Source organism: Salvelinus fontinalis, unplaced genomic scaffold (assembly GCF_029448725.1).
Source record: "Salvelinus fontinalis isolate EN_2023a unplaced genomic scaffold, ASM2944872v1 scaffold_0078, whole genome shotgun sequence".
Taxonomy (NCBI): domain Eukaryota; kingdom Metazoa; phylum Chordata; class Actinopteri; order Salmoniformes; family Salmonidae; genus Salvelinus; species Salvelinus fontinalis.
Window position 1 is genome coordinate 43,640 of NW_026600287.1, and position 20,480 is coordinate 64,119.

The 20,480-nt window shown below is 44.1% G+C and overlaps 1 protein-coding gene across 1 annotated transcript in view; it reads left to right on the forward strand.

Moving 5' to 3' along the window:
* Positions 1-20,480, forward strand: part of LOC129842950 (protein PHTF2-like) — a 138,525-nt gene that overhangs the window by 870 nt on the left and 117,175 nt on the right. The gene's annotated exons all lie outside the window — the stretch shown is intronic.

Genomic DNA, 20,480 nt, shown 5'->3' on the forward strand with positions numbered 1-20,480 from the left:
TCTAGTTTGCTCTGTGCCTTATCAAGTACTGGGGACAAGGTCACTGACCAGATCACACGTTATTTGGATAGTTCATCTGTAGATAAGCAACTGTTTGCAAGGTTAGGTTTAGAATATGGGTTAGGTTTAGGATAAGGGTTAGGATAAGGATTAAGGTTAGGTTTAGAATAAGGGTTGGGGCTAGGTTTAGGATAAGGCTTAAGTTCAGGGTTATGTTAAGGTTAGGGTTGGTAGATAGTTAGTTTAAATGTTACTGATAGTCCATCTGTATATGCTCTATGGACTATCCAAAGAAAGGGTTACCAAAGACCAATTAGTGGGAAAAATATCCTAATTGTTTTTGCCTGTGTGAACGCAGCCATATAGATCCAGTCAATCAAGTGGAAGGAGCTAGTTGAGGAACAGGATGTGCCACTGGCTATTTGCATAGCTAATACCAACTCTTTATCATGTTGACAAATGCAGATCTGTAGTAGAGACAAATCACCACAGACACTGTAGACTAACAATAGACATTCTGTCTACATCACATGTACATCCACACTGGGGGATCCTTGTTAGGTGATGATGACTAACGTTATAGTGATGTATTTGGGGTAGCCTGGTTCCAGATCTGTTGTCTCCTCCTATAGCCTGGTTCCAGATCTGTTGTCTCCTCCTATAGCCTGGTCCCAGATCTGTTGTCTCCTCCTATAGCCTGGTTCCAGATCTGTTGTCTCCTCCTATAGCCTGGTCCCAGATCTGTTGTCTCCTCTATAGCCTGGTCCCAGATCTGTTGTCTCCTCCTATAGCCTGGTCCCAGATATTTTGTCTCCTATAGCCTGGTCCCAGATATTTTGTCTCCTATAGCCTGGTCCCAGATCTGTTGTCTCCTCCAATAGCCTGGTCCCAGACATGTTGTCTCCTATAGCCTGGTCCCAGATCTGTTGTCTCCTCCTATAGCCTGGTTCCAGACATGTTGTCTCCTATAGCCTGGTCCCAGATATTTTGTCTCCTATAGCCTGGTCCCAGATATTTTGTCTCCTATAGCCTGGTCCCAGATCTGTTGTCTCCTCCAATAGCCTGGTCCCAGACATGTTGTCTCCTATAGCCTGGTCCCAGATCTGTTGTCTCCTCCTATAGCCTGGTTCCAGACATGTTGTCTCCTATAGCCTGGTTCCAGACATGTTGTCTCCTATAGCCTGGTCCCAGATCTGTTGTCTCCTCCTATAGCCTGGTTCCAGATCTGTTGTCTCCTCCTATAGCCTGGTTCCAGATCTGTTGTCTCCTTCTATAGCCTGGTTCCAGATCTCGTGTCTCCTTCTATAGCCTGGTCCCAGATCTATTGTCTCCTCCTATAGCCTGGTCCCAGATCTGTTGTCTCCTTCTATAGCCTGGTCCCAGATCTGTTGTCTCCTTCTATAGCCTGGTCCCAGATCTGTTTGTGCCTTTGTCCACTTCATTGTTCATGTTTGGCTTAAATGAGTGACAATGAGCACATTTTTAAGATAGTTCAACTTGAAATGTAATGCAGTCTTCAATGTCATCTGTTATTCATTAAAAAGGACCCAGTAACTTTTTTTCATATTATTTTGGGTGTAGGCTAGTGAGTCTAGCTGCTCATAACTATATAATAATATATACCATGTGGAGTAGGCCTAATGTGCAAGGAGGCCTGATGTGCAAGGAGGCCTGATGTGCAAGGAGGCCTGATGTGCAAGGAGGCCTAATGTGCAAGGAGGCCTGATGTGCAAGGAGGCCTGATGTGCAAGGAGGCCAGATGTGCAAGGAGGCCAGATGTGCAAGGAGGCCAGATGTGCAAGGAGGCCAGATGTGCAAGGAGGCCAGATGTGCAAGGAGGCCTGATGTGCAAGGAGGCCTAATGTGCAAGGAGGCCTGATGTGCAAGGAGGCCTAATGTGCAAGGAGGCCTGATGTGGAGGATGCTTTTTTCTAAAGTGACTTACCGTTGTACGTGCATACATTTGACATATTGGTGGTCCTGGGAATCGAACCCACTACCCTGGCGTTACAAGCGCCATGCTATTCTCTGTGAGTGACTACACTACAGTTAATTGATTGAATGTAGAGAATGTAGGGCCTGTCTAGTATCTTCATCCTCATGCCAGACCTCTCCCTTCAGTCCTTTGTGCTTCTTCTCTCAACCGTGTCTGTCTCTGTTCCTACATGATAAGGGGTTTTCATATGATGGCACTAGCTTCCTGTAACCTCCGTGTGTGTGTGTGTGTGTGTGTGTGTGTGTGTGTGTGTGTGTGTGTGTGTGTGTGTGTGTGTGTGTGTGTGTGTGTGTGTGTGTGTGTGTGTGTGTGTGTGTGTGTGTGTGTGTGTGTGTGTGTGTGTGTGTGTGTGTGTGTGTGTCACGATAAGGGCTCCCCCTCTGATGTGTACATTGTACGTAGTGTCTCTACAACGTCTCCTCTACACTGTCTCCTCTAGGTCTACAGATCTCTCTGCCCAGTGTACCAGTGTCTCCTCTAGGTCTGCAGATCTCTCTGCCCAGTGTACCAGTGTCTCCTCTAGGTCTACAGATCTCTCTGCCCAGTGTACCAGTGTCTCCTCTAGGTCTACAGACCTCTCTGCCCAGTGTACCAGTGTCTCCTCTAGGTCTACAGACCTCTCTGCCCAGTGTACCAGTGTCTCCTCTAGGTCTACAGACCTCTCTGCCCAGTGTACCAGTGTCTCCTCTAGGTCTACAGACCTCTCTGCCCAGTGTACCAGTGTCTCCTCTAGGTCTACAGATCTCTCTGCCCAGTGTACCAGTGTCTCCTCTAGGTCTACAGACCTCTCTGCCCAGTGTACCAGTGTCTCCTCTAGGTCTACAGATCTCTCTGCCCAGTGTACCAGTGTCTCCTCTAGGTCTACAGATCTCTCTGCCCAGTGTACCAGTGTCTCCTCTAGGTCTACAGATCTCTCTGCCCAGTGTACCAGTGTCTCCTCTAGGTCTGCAGATCTCTCTGCCCAGTGTACCAGTGTCTCCTCTAGGTCTACAGATCTCTCTGCCCAGTGTACCAGTGTCTCCTCTAGGTCTACAGATCTCTCTGCCCAGTGTACCAGTGTCTCCTCTAGGTCTACAGATCTCTCTGCCCAGTGTACCAGTGTCTCCTCTAGGTCTGCAGATCTCTCTGCCCAGTGTACCAGTGTCTCCTCTAGGTCTACAGACCTCTCTGCCCAGTGTACCAGTGTCTCCTCTAGGTCTACAGATCTCTCTGCCCAGTGTACCAGTGTCTCCTCTAGGTCTACAGATCTCTCTGCCCAGTGTACCAGTGTCTCCTCTAGGTCTGCAGATCTCTCTGCCCAGTGTACCAGTGTCTCCTCTAGGTCTACAGACCTCTCTGCCCAGTGTACCAGTGTCTCCTCTAGGTCTACAGATCTCTCTGCCCAGTGTACCAGTGTCTCCTCTAGGTCTGCAGATCTCTCTGCCCAGTGTACCAGTGTCTCCTCTAGGTCTACAGACCTCTCTGCCCAGTGTACCAGTGTCTCCTCTAGGTCTACAGACCTCTCTGCCCAGTGTACCAGTGTCTCCTCTAGGTCTACAGACCTCTCTGCCCAGTGTACCAGTGTCTCCTCTAGGTCTACAGACCTCTCTGCCCAGTTTACCAGTGTCTCCTCTAGGTCTACAGACCTCTCTGCCCAGTGTACCAGTGTCTCCTCTAGGTCTACAGACCTCTCTGGCCAGTGTACCAGTGTCTCCTCTAGGTCTACAGACCTCTCTGCCCAGTGTACCAGTGTCTCCTCTAGGTCTACAGACCTCTCTGCCCAGTGTACCAGTGTCTCCTCTAGGTCTACAGACCTCTCTGCCCAGTGTACCAGTGTCTCCTCTAGGTCTACAGACCTCTCTGCCCAGTGTACCAGTGTCTCCTCTAGGTCTACAGACCTCTCTGCCCAGTGTACCAGTGTCTCCTCTAGGTCTACAGACCTCTCTGCCCAGTGTACCAGTGTCTCCTCTAGGTCTACAGACCTCTCTGCCCAGTGGACCAGTGTCTCCTCTAGGTCTACAGACCTCTCTGCCCAGTGTACCAGTGTCTCCTCTAGGTCTACAGACCTCTCTGCCCAGTGTACCAGTGTCTCCTCTAGGTCTACAGACCTCTCTGCCCAGTGTACCAGTGTCTCCTCTAGGTCTACAGACCTCTCTGCCCAGTGTAGGTCTGGGCTGCTGTAACACCACAGCATCGGTAGGTCACAGTCTCTCTTCTCCCAGAGTGGTGGCCCTAGTCTAAACCACTAATGTACTGGAACCGTCATTTCAATGTGTATGACTGTCTGTCTGTCTGACGATAATCTGTTGGATGAGTGAAGGCTATTCTTAGTGTGACTGACTGTTTTATCCATGTCTGGCTGGCTGTCTGTCTTCCTGGCTGGATGTCTGTCTTTCTGTCTGGCTGGCTTTCTGTCGGTCTGGTCTGGTCTGTCTGTCTGTCTGTCTGTCTGTCTGTCTGTCTGTCTGTCCAGCTCTCACAGTCAATAGTGTTTGATACGTCTGTCTGTGTCTGTCTGTCTGTCTGTCTGTCTGTCCAGCTCTCACAGTCAATAGTGTTTGATACGTCTGTCTGTCTGTCTGTCTGTGTGTGTGTGTCTGTGTGTCTGTCTGTGTGTCCGTCTGTCTCCAGCTCTCACAGTCAATAGTGTTTGATACGTCTGTCTGTCTTTCAGTAGCTAGAGAAACCAAGGCACTTGTACTAGACTGTTGACAGTGGTCTACTGTATTCTGGCTAACCCATTGACGGACTCTCAGCAGACTCTATCAATGAGCAGCAAATTGCTGTCTTGTTAGTGTATAATACATCTATTATCATCCACATTGACCAAACTAAGGCTGTTTGTCATTCTGCTGTAGACCATGTTGTGTGTGTTGTCTTGAAGAAAACAGTAACTATAGAGGGGATGGCTGACAACGTCATAAACGATCTGTGTGGCGTCGAGGGGGCAGAAGTCTGTGTTATGATCCTGAAAGGTCAGATAGCTAGCAACAATGACAAGAAGCTGCCATGCAGGGAGTCCTAGGTTACTCATTTAGTCTCATTGTGTCTTCTTCTTGACACCATGTCTTGTTTTGAGGGGTTTTGACTGACGTCATGTCAATGCTAATAGGGCTAAAATTCGCTAGCTAGCTAACCAACAACTGTAATGACGCATTTAAGAGACAACAAGTGCTCATTGTGCAAATGTATTTCTGTTTCAATAAACAATTGAAGAGGATATATAGTTTCCATGTTGTGAACAGTCCTTTGTTCCTCAGCCAACTCCGCTGGTTTTGTTCCACGGTTGAGCTCGTATCGTTGTTGCTCAACAACCAACCCGTCTATGGCCTTGCCATCTTTTCCTCCATTCAGTTTTAGTCACTTGGGCTTAAATCAATAACACAGAGACAGAAATGTTCTTATCAAAATGTAGCCTCTTCATTTGATCTGAATAAACTGGATTCATTTCAGATGTAGAGGTTTATACTGTGGCTCTAAACAAGTCCCTTTCCTTTTATTTTTATACATTTGTATTGAAGGGCACATAAAGAACATGAACCACACATACACAACGTTACCTGTCTTTAGGGGCGGCAGGTTAGCTAGCGGTTAGAGGGGCGGCAGGTTAGCTAGCGGTTAGAGGGGCGGCGGGCAGCCTGACGGTTAGAGGGGCAGCGGGCAGCTTGGCGGTTAGAGGGGCGGCGGGCAGCTTGGCGGTTAGAGGGGCGGCAGGTTAGCTAGCGGTTAGAGGGGCGGCAGGTTAGCTAGCGGTTAGAGGGGCGGCGGGCAGCCTGGCGGTTAGAGGGGCGGCGGGCAGCCTGGCGGTTAGAGGGGCGGCGGGCAGCCTGGCGGTTAGAGGGGCGGCGGGCAGCTTGGCGGTTAGAGGGGCGGCGGGCAGCTTGGCGGTTAGAGGGGCGGCGGGCAGCTTGGCGGTTAGAGGGGCGGCGGGCAGCTTGGCGGTTAGAGGGGCGGCGGGCAGCTTGGCGGTTAGAGGGGCGGCGGGCAGCTTGGCGGTTAGAGGGGCGGCGGGCAGCCTGGCGGTTAGAGGGGCGGCGGGCAGCCTGGCGGTTAGAGGGGCGGCGGGCAGCCTGGCGGTTAGAGGGGCGGCGGGCAGCCTGGCGGTTAGAGGGGCGGCGGGCAGCCTGGCGGTTAGAGGGGCGGCGGGCAGCCTGGCGGTTAGAGGGGCGGCGGGCAGCCTGGCGGTTAGAGGGGCGGCGGGCAGCCTGGCGGTTAGAGGGGCGGCGGGCAGCCTGGCGGTTAGAGGGGCGGCGGGCAGCCTGGCGGTTAGTGTTGGGCCAGTAACCAAAAGGTTGCTAGATCGAGCTGACAAGGTAAAAATCTGTCGTTCTGCCCCTGAACAAGGCAGTTAACACACTGTTCCCCGGTAGGCCGTCATTGTAAATAAGAATTTGTTCTTAGCTGACTTTCCTAGTAAAATAAAACAAAGGAGCGGAATTACATTCATGTTAAGCGAACATTTTGTCTGTATAGAGCACATTTTTAAAGAGTCTGTATAAGAATACAATTTGGATAAAGCCACAGAAAAAGAACAGAAACAAACAGAAATAACAGAATAAGACCGGTCCGATATGTCAGGAATTGACCAGACACCTTCATACTGTCTAGGTTGCAAGATTGATGTAATTCTCTCCATGTCAGCAAGTTCCCTCTATAGACCAAACCACATATCTTTATTTAACTAGGCAAGTCAGTTAAGAACAAATTCTTATTTACAATGATGGCCTACCCTGGCAAAACCCTCCCCTAACCCAGACGACGCCGGGCCAATTGTGCGCCGCCCGATCAGGGCCAGTTGTGATACAGTCCGGGATCGAACCAGGGTCTGTAGTGATGCCTCTAGCACTGAGATGCAGTGCCTTAGACCACTGCACCTCTCGGGAGGGTGCATGTTCATTTGAGGGTGAATGTTCATTTTTCCAGCATTCTGTTACACATTTCCTTGCTTCTGCTAGTAGATAATCTATCAATTTAAATGGAGAGGATTGGAGTGTATCCACAGGAACAATACCTAGGAGATGACTTGGGTCTGGTTGAGTAATAATACCTAGAGGAGATGACTTGGGTCTGGTTGAATAATAATACCTAGAGGAGATGACTTGGGTCTGGTTGAGTAATAATACCTAGAGGAGATGACTTGGGTCTGGTTGAATAATAATACCTAGAGGAGATGACTTGGGTCTGGTTGAGTAATAATACCTAGAGGAGATGACTTGTGTCTGGTTGAGTAATAATACCTAGAGGAGATGACTTGGGTCTTGTTGAGTAATAATACCTAGAGGAGATGACTTGGGTCTGGTTGAATAATAATACCTAGAGGAGATGACTTGGGTCTGGTTGAATAATAATACCTAGGAGGAGATGACTTGGGTCTGGTTGAATAATAATACCTAGAGGAGATGACTTGGGTCTGGTTGAGTAACAATACCTAGAGGAGATGACTTGGGTCTGGTTGAGTAATAATACCTAGGAGGAGATGACTTGGGTCTGGTTGAGTAATAATACCTAGGAGGAGATGACTTGGGTCTGGTTGAATAATAATACCTAGGAGGATATGACTTGGGTCTGGTTGAATAATAATACCTAGAGGAGATGACTTGGGTCTGGTTGAGTAATAATACCTAGAGGAGATGACTTGGGTCTGGTTGAATAATAATACCTAGGAGGAGATGACTTGGGTCTGGTTGAGTAATAATACCTAGGAGGAGATGACTTGGGTCTGGTTGAATAATAATACCTAGAGGAGATGACTTGGGTCTGGTTGAATAATAATACCTAGAGGAGATGACTTGGGTCTGGTTGAGTAACACTACCTAGAGGAGATGACTTGGGTCTGGTTGAGTAATAATACCTAGAGGAGATGACTTGGGTCTGGTTGAGTAATAATACCTAGGAGGAGATGACTTGGGTCTGGTTGAATAATAATACCTAGGAGGAGATGACTTGGATCTGGTTGAATAATAATACCTAGAGGAGATGACTTGGGTCTGGTTGAGTAATAATACCTAGAGGAGATGACTTGGGTCTGGTTGAGTAATAATACCTAGAGGAGATGACTTGGGTCTTGTTGAGTAATAATACCTAGAGGAGATGACTTGGGTCTGGTTGAATAATAATACCTAGAGGAGATGACTTGGGTCTGGTTGAATAATAATACCTAGGAGGAGATGACTTGGGTCTGGTTGAATAATAATACCTAGAGGAGATGACTTGGGTCTGGTTGAGTAACAATACCTAGAGGAGATGACTTGGGTCTGGTTGAGTAATAATACCTAGGAGGAGATGACTTGGGTCTGGTTGAGTAATAATACCTAGGAGGAGATGACTTGGGTCTGGTTGAATAATAATACCTAGGAGGATATGACTTGGGTCTGGTTGAATAATAATACCTAGAGGAGATGACTTGGGTCTGGTTGAGTAATAATACCTAGAGGAGATGACTTGGGTCTGGTTGAATAATAATACCTAGGAGGAGATGACTTGGGTCTGGTTGAGTAATAATACCTAGGAGGAGATGACTTGGGTCTGGTTGAATAATAATACCTAGAGGAGATGACTTGGGTCTGGTTGAATAATAATACCTAGAGGAGATGACTTGGGTCTGGTTGAGTAACACTACCTAGAGGAGATGACTTGGGTCTGGTTGAGTAATAATACCTAGAGGAGATGACTTGGGTCTGGTTGAGTAATAATACCTAGGAGGAGATGACTTGGGTCTGGTTGAATAATAATACCTAGGAGGAGATGACTTGGATCTGGTTGAATAATAATACCTAGAGGAGATGACTTGGGTCTGGTTGAGTAATAATACCTAGGAGAGGGCCTCCCGGGTGGCGCAGTGGTCTAGGGCACTGCATCGCAGTGCTAACTGCGCCACCAGAGTCTCTGGGTTCGCGCCCAGGCTCTGTCGCACCCGCCCGCGACCGGGAGGTCCGTTTCGCGACGCACAATTGGCATGTCGTCGTCCGGGGTGGGGAGGGTTTGGCCGGTAGGGATGTCCTTGTCTCATCGCGCTCCAGCGACTCCTGTGGCGGGCCGGGCGCATTGCGCGCCAGCCAAGGGGGCCAGGTACACGGTGTTTCCTCCGACACATTGGTGCGACTGGCTTCCGGGTTGGAGGCGCGCTGTGTTAAGAAGCAGTACGGCTGGTTGGGTTGTGCTTCGGAGGACGCATGGCTTTCGACCTTCGTCTCTCCCGAGCCCGTACGGGAGTTGTAGCGAAGAGACAAGGTAGTAATTACTAGCGATTGGATACCACGAAAATTGGGGAGAAAATGGGATAAAAAAATAAAAATAAATAAAAAATATATCAATAATAATACCTAGGAGGAAAATGACTTGGGTCTGGTTGAATAATAATACCTAGAGGAGATGACTTGGGTCTGGTTGAATAATAAATACCTAGAGGAGATGACTTGGGTCTGGTTGAATAATAAATACCTAGAGGAGATGACTTGGGTCTGGTTGAATAATAATACCTAGGAGGAGATGACTTGGGTCTGGTTGAATAATAATACCTAGGAGATGACTTGGGTCTGGTTGAATAATAATACCTAGAGGAGATGACTTGGGTCTGGTTGAATAATAATACCTAGAGGAGATGACTTGGGTCTGGTTGAATAATAATACCTAGGAGGAGATGACTTGGGTCTGGTTGAATAATAATACCTAGAGGAGATGACTTGGGTCTGGTTGAATAATAATACCTAGAGGATATGACTTGGGTCTGGTTGAATAATAATACCTAGAGGAGATGACTTGGGTCTGGTTGAATAATAATACCTAGGAGATGACTTGGGTCTGGTTGAGTAATAATACCTAGAGGAGATGACTTGGGTCTGGTTGAGTAATAATACCTAGAGGAGATGACTTGGGTCTGGTTGAATAATAATACCTAGAGGAGATGACTTGGGTCTGGTTGAATAATAATACCTAGAGGAGATGACTTGGGTCTGGTTGAGTAATAATACCTAGAGGAGATGACTTGGGTCTGGTTGAGTAATAATACCTAGGAGGAGATGACTTGGGTCTGGTTGAATAATAATACCTAGAGGAGATGACTTGGGTCTGGTTGAATAATAATACCTAGAGGAGATGACTTGGGTCTGGTTGAGTAATAATACCTAGAGGAGATGACTTGGGTCTGGTTGAATAATAATACCTAGGAGGAGATGACTTGGGTCTGGTTGAATAATAATAACTAGAGGAGATGACTTGGGTCTGGTTGAGTAATAATACCTAGGAGGAGATGACTTGGGTCTGGTTGAATAATAATACCTAGAGGAGATGACTTGGGTCTGGTTGAATAATAATACCAAGAGGAGATGACTTGGGTCTGGTTGAATAATAATACCTAGAGGAGATGACTTGGGTCTGGTTGAATAATAATACCTAGGAGGAGATGACTTGGGTCTGGTTGAATAATAATACCTAGAGGAGATGACTTGGGTCTGGTTGAATAATAATACCTAGAGGAGATGACTTGGGTCTGGTTGAATAATAATACCTAGGAGGATATGACTTGGGTCTGGTTGAATAATAATACCTAGGAGATGACTTGGGTCTGGTTGAATAATAATACCTAGAGGAGATGACTTGGGTCTGGTTGAATAATAATACCTAGAGGAGATGACTTGGGTCTGGTTGAATAATAATACCTAGGAGGAGATGACTTGGGTCTGGTTGAATAATAATACCTAGGAGGAGATGACTTGGGTCTGGTTGAATAATAATACCTAGGAGGAGATGACTTGGGTCTGGTTGAATAATAATACCTAGAGGAGATGACTTGGGTCTGGTTGAGTAATAATACCTAGGAGATGACTTGGGTCTGGTTGAATAATAATACCTAGAGGAGATGACTTGGGTCTGGTTGAATAATAATACCTAGAGGAGATGACTTGGGTCTGGTTGAATAATAATACCTAGGAGATGACTTGGGTCTGGTTGAATAATAATACCTAGGAGATGACTTGGGTCTGGTTGAGTAATAATACCTAGAGGAGATGACTTGGGTCTGGTTGAGTAATAATTCCTAGAGGAGATGACTTGGGTCTGGTTGAGTAACAATACCTAGAGGAGATGACTTGGGTCTGGTTGAATAATAATACCTAGGAGGAGATGACTTGGGTCTGGTTGAATAATAATACCTAGGAGGAGATGACTTGGGTCTGGTTGAATAATAATACCTAGAGGAGATGACTTGGGTCTGGTTGAGTAATAATACCTAGAGGAGATGACTTGGGTCTGGTTGAATAATAATACCTAGAGGAGATGACTTGGGTCTGGTTGAATAATAATACCTAGAGGAGATGGGTCTGGTTGAGTAATAATACCTAGAGGAGATGGGTCTGGTTGAATAATAATACCTAGAGGAGATGACTTGGGTCTGGTTGAGTAATAATACCTAGAGGAGATGGGTCTGGTTGAATAATAATACCTAGAGGAGATGACTTGGGTCTGGTTGAATAATAATACCTAGGAGGAGATGACTTGGGTCTGGTTGAGTAATAATACCTAGAGGAGATGGGTCTGGTTGAATAATAATACCTAGAGGAGATGACTTGGGTCTGGTTGAATAATAATACCTAGAGGAGATGGGTCTGGTTGAATAATAATACCTAGAGGAGATGACTTGGGTCTGGTTGAGTAATAATACCTAGAGGAGATGGGTCTGGTTGAATAATAATACCTAGAGGAGATGACTTGGGTCTGGTTGAGTAATAATACCTAGAGGAGATGGGTCTGGTTGAATAATAATACCTAGAGGAGATGACTTGGGTCTGGTTGAATAATAATACCTAGAGGAGATGACTTGGGTCTGGTTGAATAATAATACCTAGAGGAGATGACTTGGGTCTGGTTGAGTAATAATACCTAGAGGAGATGGGTCTGGTTGAATAATAATACCTAGAGGAGATGACTTGGGTCTGGTTGAATAATAATACCTAGAGGAGATGACTTGGGTCTGGTTGAATAATAATACCTAGGAGATGACTTGGGTCTGGTTGAATAATAATACCTAGAGGAGATGACTTGGGTCTGGTTGAATAATAATACCTAGAGGAGATGACTTGGGTCTGGTTGAATAATAATACCTAGGAGGATATGACTTGGGTCTGGTTGAATAATAATACCTAGGAGATGACTTGGGTCTGGTTGAATAATAATACCTAGAGGAGATGACTTGGGTCTGGTTGAGTAATAATACCTAGGAGGAGATGACTTGGGTCTGGTTGAATAATAATACCTAGGAGGAGATGACTTGGGTCTGGTTGAATAATAAAACCTAGGAGGAGATGACTTGGGTCTGGTTGAATAATAATACCTAGAGGAGATGACTTGGGTCTGGTTGAATAATAATACCTAGAGGAGATGACTTGGGTCTGGTTGAATAATAATACCTAGAGGAGATGACTTGGGTCTGGTTGAATAATAATACCTAGAGGAGATGACTTGGGTCTGGTTGAATAATAATACCTAGGAGATGACTTGGGTCTGGTTGAGTAATAATACCTAGAGGAGATGACTTGGGTCTGGTTGAGTAATAATACCTAGAGGAGATGACTTGGGTCTGGTTGAGTAACAATACCTAGAGGAGATGACTTGGGTCTGGTTGAGTAATAATTCCTAGAGGAGATGACTTGGGTCTGGTTGAATAATAATACCTAGGAGGAGATGACTTGGGTCTGGTTGAGTAATAATACCTAGGAGGAGATGACTTGGGTCTGGTTGAATAATAAAACCTAGGAGGAGATGACTTGGGTCTGGTTGAATAATAATACCTAGAGGAGATGACTTGGGTCTGGTTGAATAATAATACCTAGAGGAGATGACTTGGGTCTGGTTGAATAATAATACCTAGGAGGATATGACTTGGGTCTGGTTGAATAATAATACCTAGGAGGAGATGACTTGGGTCTGGTTGAATAATAATACCTAGAGGAGATGACTTGGGTCTGGTTGAGTAATAATACCTAGAGGAGATGACTTGGGTCTGGTTGAGTAACAATACCTAGAGGAGATGACTTGGGTCTGGTTGAGTAATAATACCTAGAGGAGATGACTTGGGTCTGGTTGAATAATAATACCTAGGAGGAGATGACTTGGGTCTGGTTGAGTAATAATACCTAGGAGGAGATGACTTGGGTCTGGTTGAATAATAATACCTAGGAGGAGATGACTTGGGTCTGGTTGAATAATAATACCTAGAGGAGATGACTTGGGTCTGGTTGAATAATAATACCTAGAGGAGATGACTTGGGTCTGGTTGAATAATAATACCTAGAGGAGATGACTTGGGTCTGGTTGAATAATAATTCCTAGGAGGAGATGACTTGGGTCTGGTTGAATAATAATACCTAGAGGAGATGACTTGGGTCTGGTTGAGTAATAATACCTAGAGGAGATGACTTGGGTCTGGTTGAATAATAATACCTAGAGGAGATGACTTGGGTCTGGTTGAATAATAATACCTAGAGGAGATGACTTGGGTCTGGTTGAATAATAATACCTAGAGGAGATGACTTGGGGCTGGTTGAATAATAATACCTAGAGGAGATGGGTCTGGTTGAATAATAATACCTAGAGGAGATGACTTGGGTCTGGTTGAATAATAATACCTAGGAGGAGATGACTTGGGTCTGGTTGAGTAATAATACCTAGAGGAGATGGGTCTGGTTGAATAATAATACCTAGAGGAGATGACTTGGGTCTGGTTGAATAATAATACCTAGAGGAGATGGGTCTGGTTGAATAATAATACCTAGAGGAGATGACTTGGGTCTGGTTGAGTAATAATACCTAGAGGAGATGGGTCTGGTTGAATAATAATACCTAGAGGAGATGACTTGGGTCTGGTTGAGTAATAATACCTAGAGGAGATGGGTCTGGTTGAATAATAATACCTAGAGGAGATGACTTGGGTCTGGTTGAATAATAATACCTAGAGGAGATGACTTGGGTCTGGTTGAATAATAATACCTAGAGGAGATGACTTGGGTCTGGTTGAGTAATAATTCCTAGAGGAGATGGGTCTGGTTGAATAATAATACCTAGAGGAGATGACTTGGGTCTGGTTGAATAATAATACCCAGAGGAGATGACTTGGGTCTGGTTGAATAATAATACCTAGGAGATGACTTGGGTCTGGTTGAATAATAATACCTAGAGGAGATGACTTGGGTCTGGTTGAGTAATAATACCTAGAGGAGATGACTTGGGTCTGGTTGAATAATAATACCTAGAGGAGATGACTTGGGTCTTGTTGAATAATAATACCTAGAGGAGATGACTTGGGTCTGGTTGAATAATAATACCTAGAGGAGATGACTACGGTCTGGTTGAGTAATAATACCTAGAGGAGATGGGTCTGGTTGAATAATAATACCTAGAGGAGATGACTTGGGTCTGGTTGAATAATAATACCTAGGAGATGACTTGGGTCTGGTTGAATAATAATACCTAGAGGAGATGACTTGGGTCTGGTTGAATAATAATACCTAGAGGAGATGACTTGGGTCTGGTTGAATAATAATACCTAGGAGATGACTTGGGTCTGGTTGAATAATAATACCTAGAGGAGATGACTTGGGTCTGGTTGAGTAATAATACCTAGAGGAGATGACTTGGGTCTGGTTGAATAATAATACCTAGAGGAGATGACTTGGGTCTGGTTGAATAATAATACCTAGAGGAGATGACTTGGGTCTGGTTGAATAATAATACCTAGAGGAGATGACTTGGGTCTGGTTGAGTAATAATACCTAGAGGAGATGGGTCTGGTTGAATAATAATACCTAGAGGAGATGACTTGGGTCTGGTTGAATAATAATCCCTAGAGGAGATGACTTGGGTCTGGTTGAATAATAATACCTAGAGGAGATGACTTGGGTCTGGTTGAATAATAATACCTAGAGGAGATGACTTGGGTCTGGTTGAATAATAATACCTAGAGGAGATGACTTGGGTCTGGTTGAATAATAATACCTAGAGGAGATGACTTGGGTCTGGTTGAATAATAATACCTAGAGGAGATGACTTGGGTCTGGTTGAATAATAATACCTAGAGGAGATGACTTGGGTCTGGTTGAATAATAATACCTAGGAGATGACTTGGGTCTGGTTGAATAATAATACCTAGGAGGAGATGACTTGGGTCTGGTTGAATAATAATACCTAGAGGAGATGACTTGGGTCTGGTTGAATAATAATACCTAGGAGGAGATGACTTGGGTCTGGTTGAATAATAATACCTAGAGGAGATGACTTGGGTCTGGTTGAATAATAATACCTAGAGGAGATGACTTGGGTCTGGTTGAGTAATAATACCTAGAGGAGATGACTTGGGTCTGGTTGAGTAATAATATCTAGAGGAGATGGGTCTGGTTGAATAATAATACCTAGAGGAGATGGGTCTGGTTGAGTATTAATACCTAGAGTAGATGACTTGGGTCTGGTTGAGTAATAATACCTAGAGGAGATGGGTCTGGTTGAATAATAATACCTAGAGGAGATGACTTGGGTCTGGTTGAATAATAATACCTAGAGGAGATGACTTGGGTCTGGTTGAGTAATAATACCTAGGAGGAGATGGGTCTGGTTGAATAATAATACCTAGAGGAGATGACTTGGGTCTTGTTGAGTAATAATACCTAGAGGAGATGGGTCTGGTTGAATAATAATACCTAGAGGAGATGACTTGGGTCTGGTTGAATAATAATACCTAGAGGAGATGACTTGGGTCTGGTTGAATAATAATACCTAGAGGAGATGACTTGGGTCTGGTTGAATAATAATACCTAGAGGAGATGACTTGGGTCTGGTTGAATAATAATACCTAGGAGATGACTTGGGTCTGGTTGAATAATAATACCTAGGAGGAGATGACTTGGGTCTGGTTGAATAATAATACCTAGAGGAGATGACTTGGGTCTGGTTGAATAATAATACCTAGAGGAGATGACTTGGGTCTGGTTGAATAATAATACCTAGAGGAGATGACTTGGGTCTGGTTGAATAATAATACCTAGAGGAGATGACTTGGGTCTGGTTGAGTAATAATACCTAGAGGAGATGACTTGGGTCTGGTTGAGTAATAATATCTAGAGGAGATGGGTCTGGTTGAATAATAATACCTAGAGGAGATGGGTCTGGTTGAGTATTAATACCTAGAGTAGATGACTTGGGTCTGGTTGAGTAATAATACCTAGAGGAGATGGGTCTGGTTGAATAATAATACCTAGAGGAGATGACTTGGGTCTGGTTGAATAATAATACCTAGAGGAGATGACTTGGGTCTGGTTGAGTAATAATACCTAGGAGGAGATGGGTCTGGTTGAATAATAATACCTAGAGGAGATGACTTGGGTCTTGTTGAGTAATAATACCTAGAGGAGATGGGTCTGGTTGAATAATAATACCTAGAGGAGATGACTTGGGTCTGGTTGAATAATAATACCTAGAGGAGATGGGTCTGGTTGAATAATAATACCTAGAGGAGATGACTTGGGTCTGGTTGAATAATAATACCTAGAGGAGATGGGTCTGGTTGAATAATAATACCTAGAGGAGATGGCTTGGGTCTGGTTGAATAATAATACCTAGAGGAGATGGGTCTGGTTGAATAATAATACCTAGAGGAGATGACTTGGGTCTGGTTGAATAATAATACCTAGAGGAGATGGGTCTGGTTGAATAATAATACCTAGAGGAGATGACTTGGGTCTGGTTGAATAATAATACCTAGAGGAGATGACTTGGGTCTGGTTGAGTAATAATACCTAGAGGAGATGGGTCTGGTTGAATAATAATACCTAGAGGAGATGACTTGGGTCTGGTTGAATAATAATACCTAGGAGGATATGACTTGGGTCTGGTTGAATAATAATACCTAGGAGATGACTTGGGTCTGGTTGAATAATAATACCTAGAGGAGATGACTTGGGTCTGGTTGAGTAATAATACCTAGGAGGAGATGACTTGGGTCTGGTTGAATAATAATACCTAGGAGGAGATGACTTGGGTCTGGTTGAATAATAAAACCTAGGAGGAGATGACTTGGGTCTGGTTGAATAATAATACCTAGAGGAGATGACTTGGGTCTGGTTGAGTAATAATACCTAGGAGGAGATGACTTGGGTCTGGTTGAATAATAAAACCTAGGAGGAGATGACTTGGGTCTGGTTGAATAATAATACCTAGAGGAGATGACTTGGGTCTGGTTGAATAATAATACCTAGAGGAGATGACTTGGGTCTGGTTGAATAATAATACCTAGGAGGATATGACTTGGGTCTGGTTGAATAATAATACCTAGGAGGAGATGACTTGGGTCTGGTTGAATAATAATACCTAGAGGAGATGACTTGGGTCTGGTTGAGTAATAATACCTAGAGGAGATGACTTGGGTCTGGTTGAGTAACAATACCTAGAGGAGATGACTTGGGTCTGGTTGAGTAATAATACCTAGAGGAGATGACTTTGGTCTGGTTGAATAATAATACCTAGGAGGAGATGACTTGGGTCTGGTTGAGTAATAATACCTAGGAGGAGATGACTTGGGTCTGGTTGAATAATAATACCTAGGAGGAGATGACTTGGGTCTGGTTGAATAATAATACCTAGAGGAGATGACTTGGGTCTGGTTGAATAATAATACCTAGAGGAGATGACTTGGGTCTGGTTGAATAATAATACCTAGAGGAGATGACTTGGGTCTGGTTGAATAATAATTCCTAGGAGGAGATGACTTGGGTCTGGTTGAATAATAATACCTAGAGGAGATGACTTGGGTCTGGTTGAGTAATAATACCTAGAGGAGATGACTTGGGTCTGGTTGAATAATAATACCTAGAGGAGATGACTTGGGTCTGGTTGAATAATAATACCTAGAGGAGATGACTTGGGTCTGGTTGAATAATAATACCTAGAGGAGATGACTTGGGGCTGGTTGAATAATAATACCTAGAGGAGATGGGTCTGGTTGAATAATAATACCTAGAGGAGATGACTTGGGTCTGGTTGAATAATAATACCTAGGAGGAGATGACTTGGGTCTGGTTGAGTAATAATACCTAGAGGAGATGGGTCTGGTTGAATAATAATACCTAGAGGAGATGACTTGGGTCTGGTTGAATAATAATACCTAGAGGAGATGGGTCTGGTTGAATAATAATACCTAGAGGAGATGACTTGGGTCTGGTTGAGTAATAATACCTAGAGGAGATGGGTCTGGTTGAATAATAATACCTAGAGGAGATGACTTGGGTCTGGTTGAGTAATAATACCTAGAGGAGATGGGTCTGGTTGAATAATAATACCTAGAGGAGATGACTTGGGTCTGGTTGAATAATAATACCTAGAGGAGATGACTTGGGTCTGGTTGAATAATAATACCTAGAGGAGATGACTTGGGTCTGGTTGAGTAATAATACCTAGAGGAGATGGGTCTGGTTGAATAATAATACCTAGAGGAGATGACTTGGGTCTGGTTGAATAATAATACCTAGAGGAGATGACTTGGGTCTGGTTGAATAATAATACCTAGGAGATGACTTGGGTCTGGTTGAATAATAATACCTAGAGGAGATGACTTGGGTCTGGTTGAGTAATAATACCTAGAGGAGATGACTTGGGTCTGGTTGAATAATAATACCTAGAGGAGATGACTTGGGTCTTGTTGAATAATAATACCTAGAGGAGATGACTTGGGTCTGGTTGAATAATAATACCTAGAGGAGATGACTACGGTCTGGTTGAGTAATAATACCTAGAGGAGATGGGTCTGGTTGAATAATAATACCTAGAGGAGATGACTTGGGTCTGGTTGAATAATAATACCTAGGAGATGACTTGGGTCTGGTTGAATAATAATACCTAGAGGAGATGACTTGGGTCTGGTTGAATAATAATACCTAGGAGATGACTTGGGTCTGGTTGAATAATAATACCTAGAGGAGATGACTTGGGTCTGGTTGAGTAATAATACCTAGAGGAGATGACTTGGGTCTGGTTGAATAATAATACCTAGAGGAGATGACTTGGGTCTGGTTGAATAATAATACCTAGAGGAGATGACTTGGGTCTGGTTGAATAATAATACCTAGAGGAGATGACTTGGGTCTGGTTGAGTAATAATACCTAGAGGAGATGGGTCTGGTTGAATAATAATACCTAGAGGAGATGACTTGGGTCTGGTTGAATAATAATCCCTAGAGGAGATGACTTGGGTCTGGTTGAATAATAATACCTAGAGGAGATGACTTGGGTCTGGTTGAATAATAATACCTAGAGGAGATGACTTGGGTCTGGTTGAATAATAATACCTAGAGGAGATGACTTGGGTCTGGTTGAATAATAATACCTAGAGGAGATGACTTGGGTCTGGTTGAATAATAATACCTAGAGGAGATGACTTGGGTCTGGTTGAATAATAATACCTAGAGGAGATGACTTGGGTCTGGTTGAATAATAATACCTAGGAGATGACTTGGGTCTGGTTGAATAATAATACCTAGGAGGAGATGACTTGGGTCTGGTTGAATAATAATACCTAGAGGAGATGACTTGGGTCTGGTTGAATAATAATACCTAGAGGAGATGACTTGGGTCTGGTTGAATAATAATACCTAGAGGAGATGGGTCTGGTTGAATAATAATACCTAGAGGAGATGACTTGGGTCTGGTTGAGTAATAATACCTAGAGTAGATGACTTGGGTCTGGTTGAGTAATAATACCTAGAGGAGATGGGTCTGGTTGAATAATAATACCTAGGAGGAGATGGGTCTGGTTGAGTAATAATACCTAGGAGGAGATGGGTCTGGTTGAGTAATAATACCTAGGAGGAGATGGGTCTGGTTGAGTAATAATACCTAGGAGGAGATGGGTCTGGTTGAATAATAATACCTAGGAGGAGATGGGTCTGGTTGAGTATTAATACCTAGAGTAGATGACTTGGGTCTGGTTGAGTAATAATACCTAGAGGAGATGGGTCTGGTTGAATAATAATACTTAGAGGAGATGACTTGGGTCTGGTTGAATAATAATACCTAGAGGAGATGACTTGGGTCTGGTTGAGTAATAATACCTAGGAGGAGATGGGTCTGGTTGAATAATAATACCTAGAGGAGATGACTTGGGTCTTGTTGAGTAATAATACCTAGAGGAGATGGGTCTGGTTGAATAATAATACCTAGAGGAGATGACTTGGGTCTGGTTGAATAATAATACCTAGAGGAGATGGGTCTGGTTGAATAATAATACCTAGAGGAGATGACTTGGGTCTGGTTGAATAATAATACCTAGAGGAGATGGGTCTGGTTGAATAATAATACCTAGAGGAGATGGCTTGGGTCTGGTTGAATAATAATACCTAGAGGAGATGGGTCTGGTTGAATAATAATACCTAGAGGAGATGACTTGGGTCTGGTTGAATAATAATACCTAGAGGAGATGGGTCTGGTTGAATAATAATACCTAGAGGAGATGGGTCTGGTTGAGTAATAA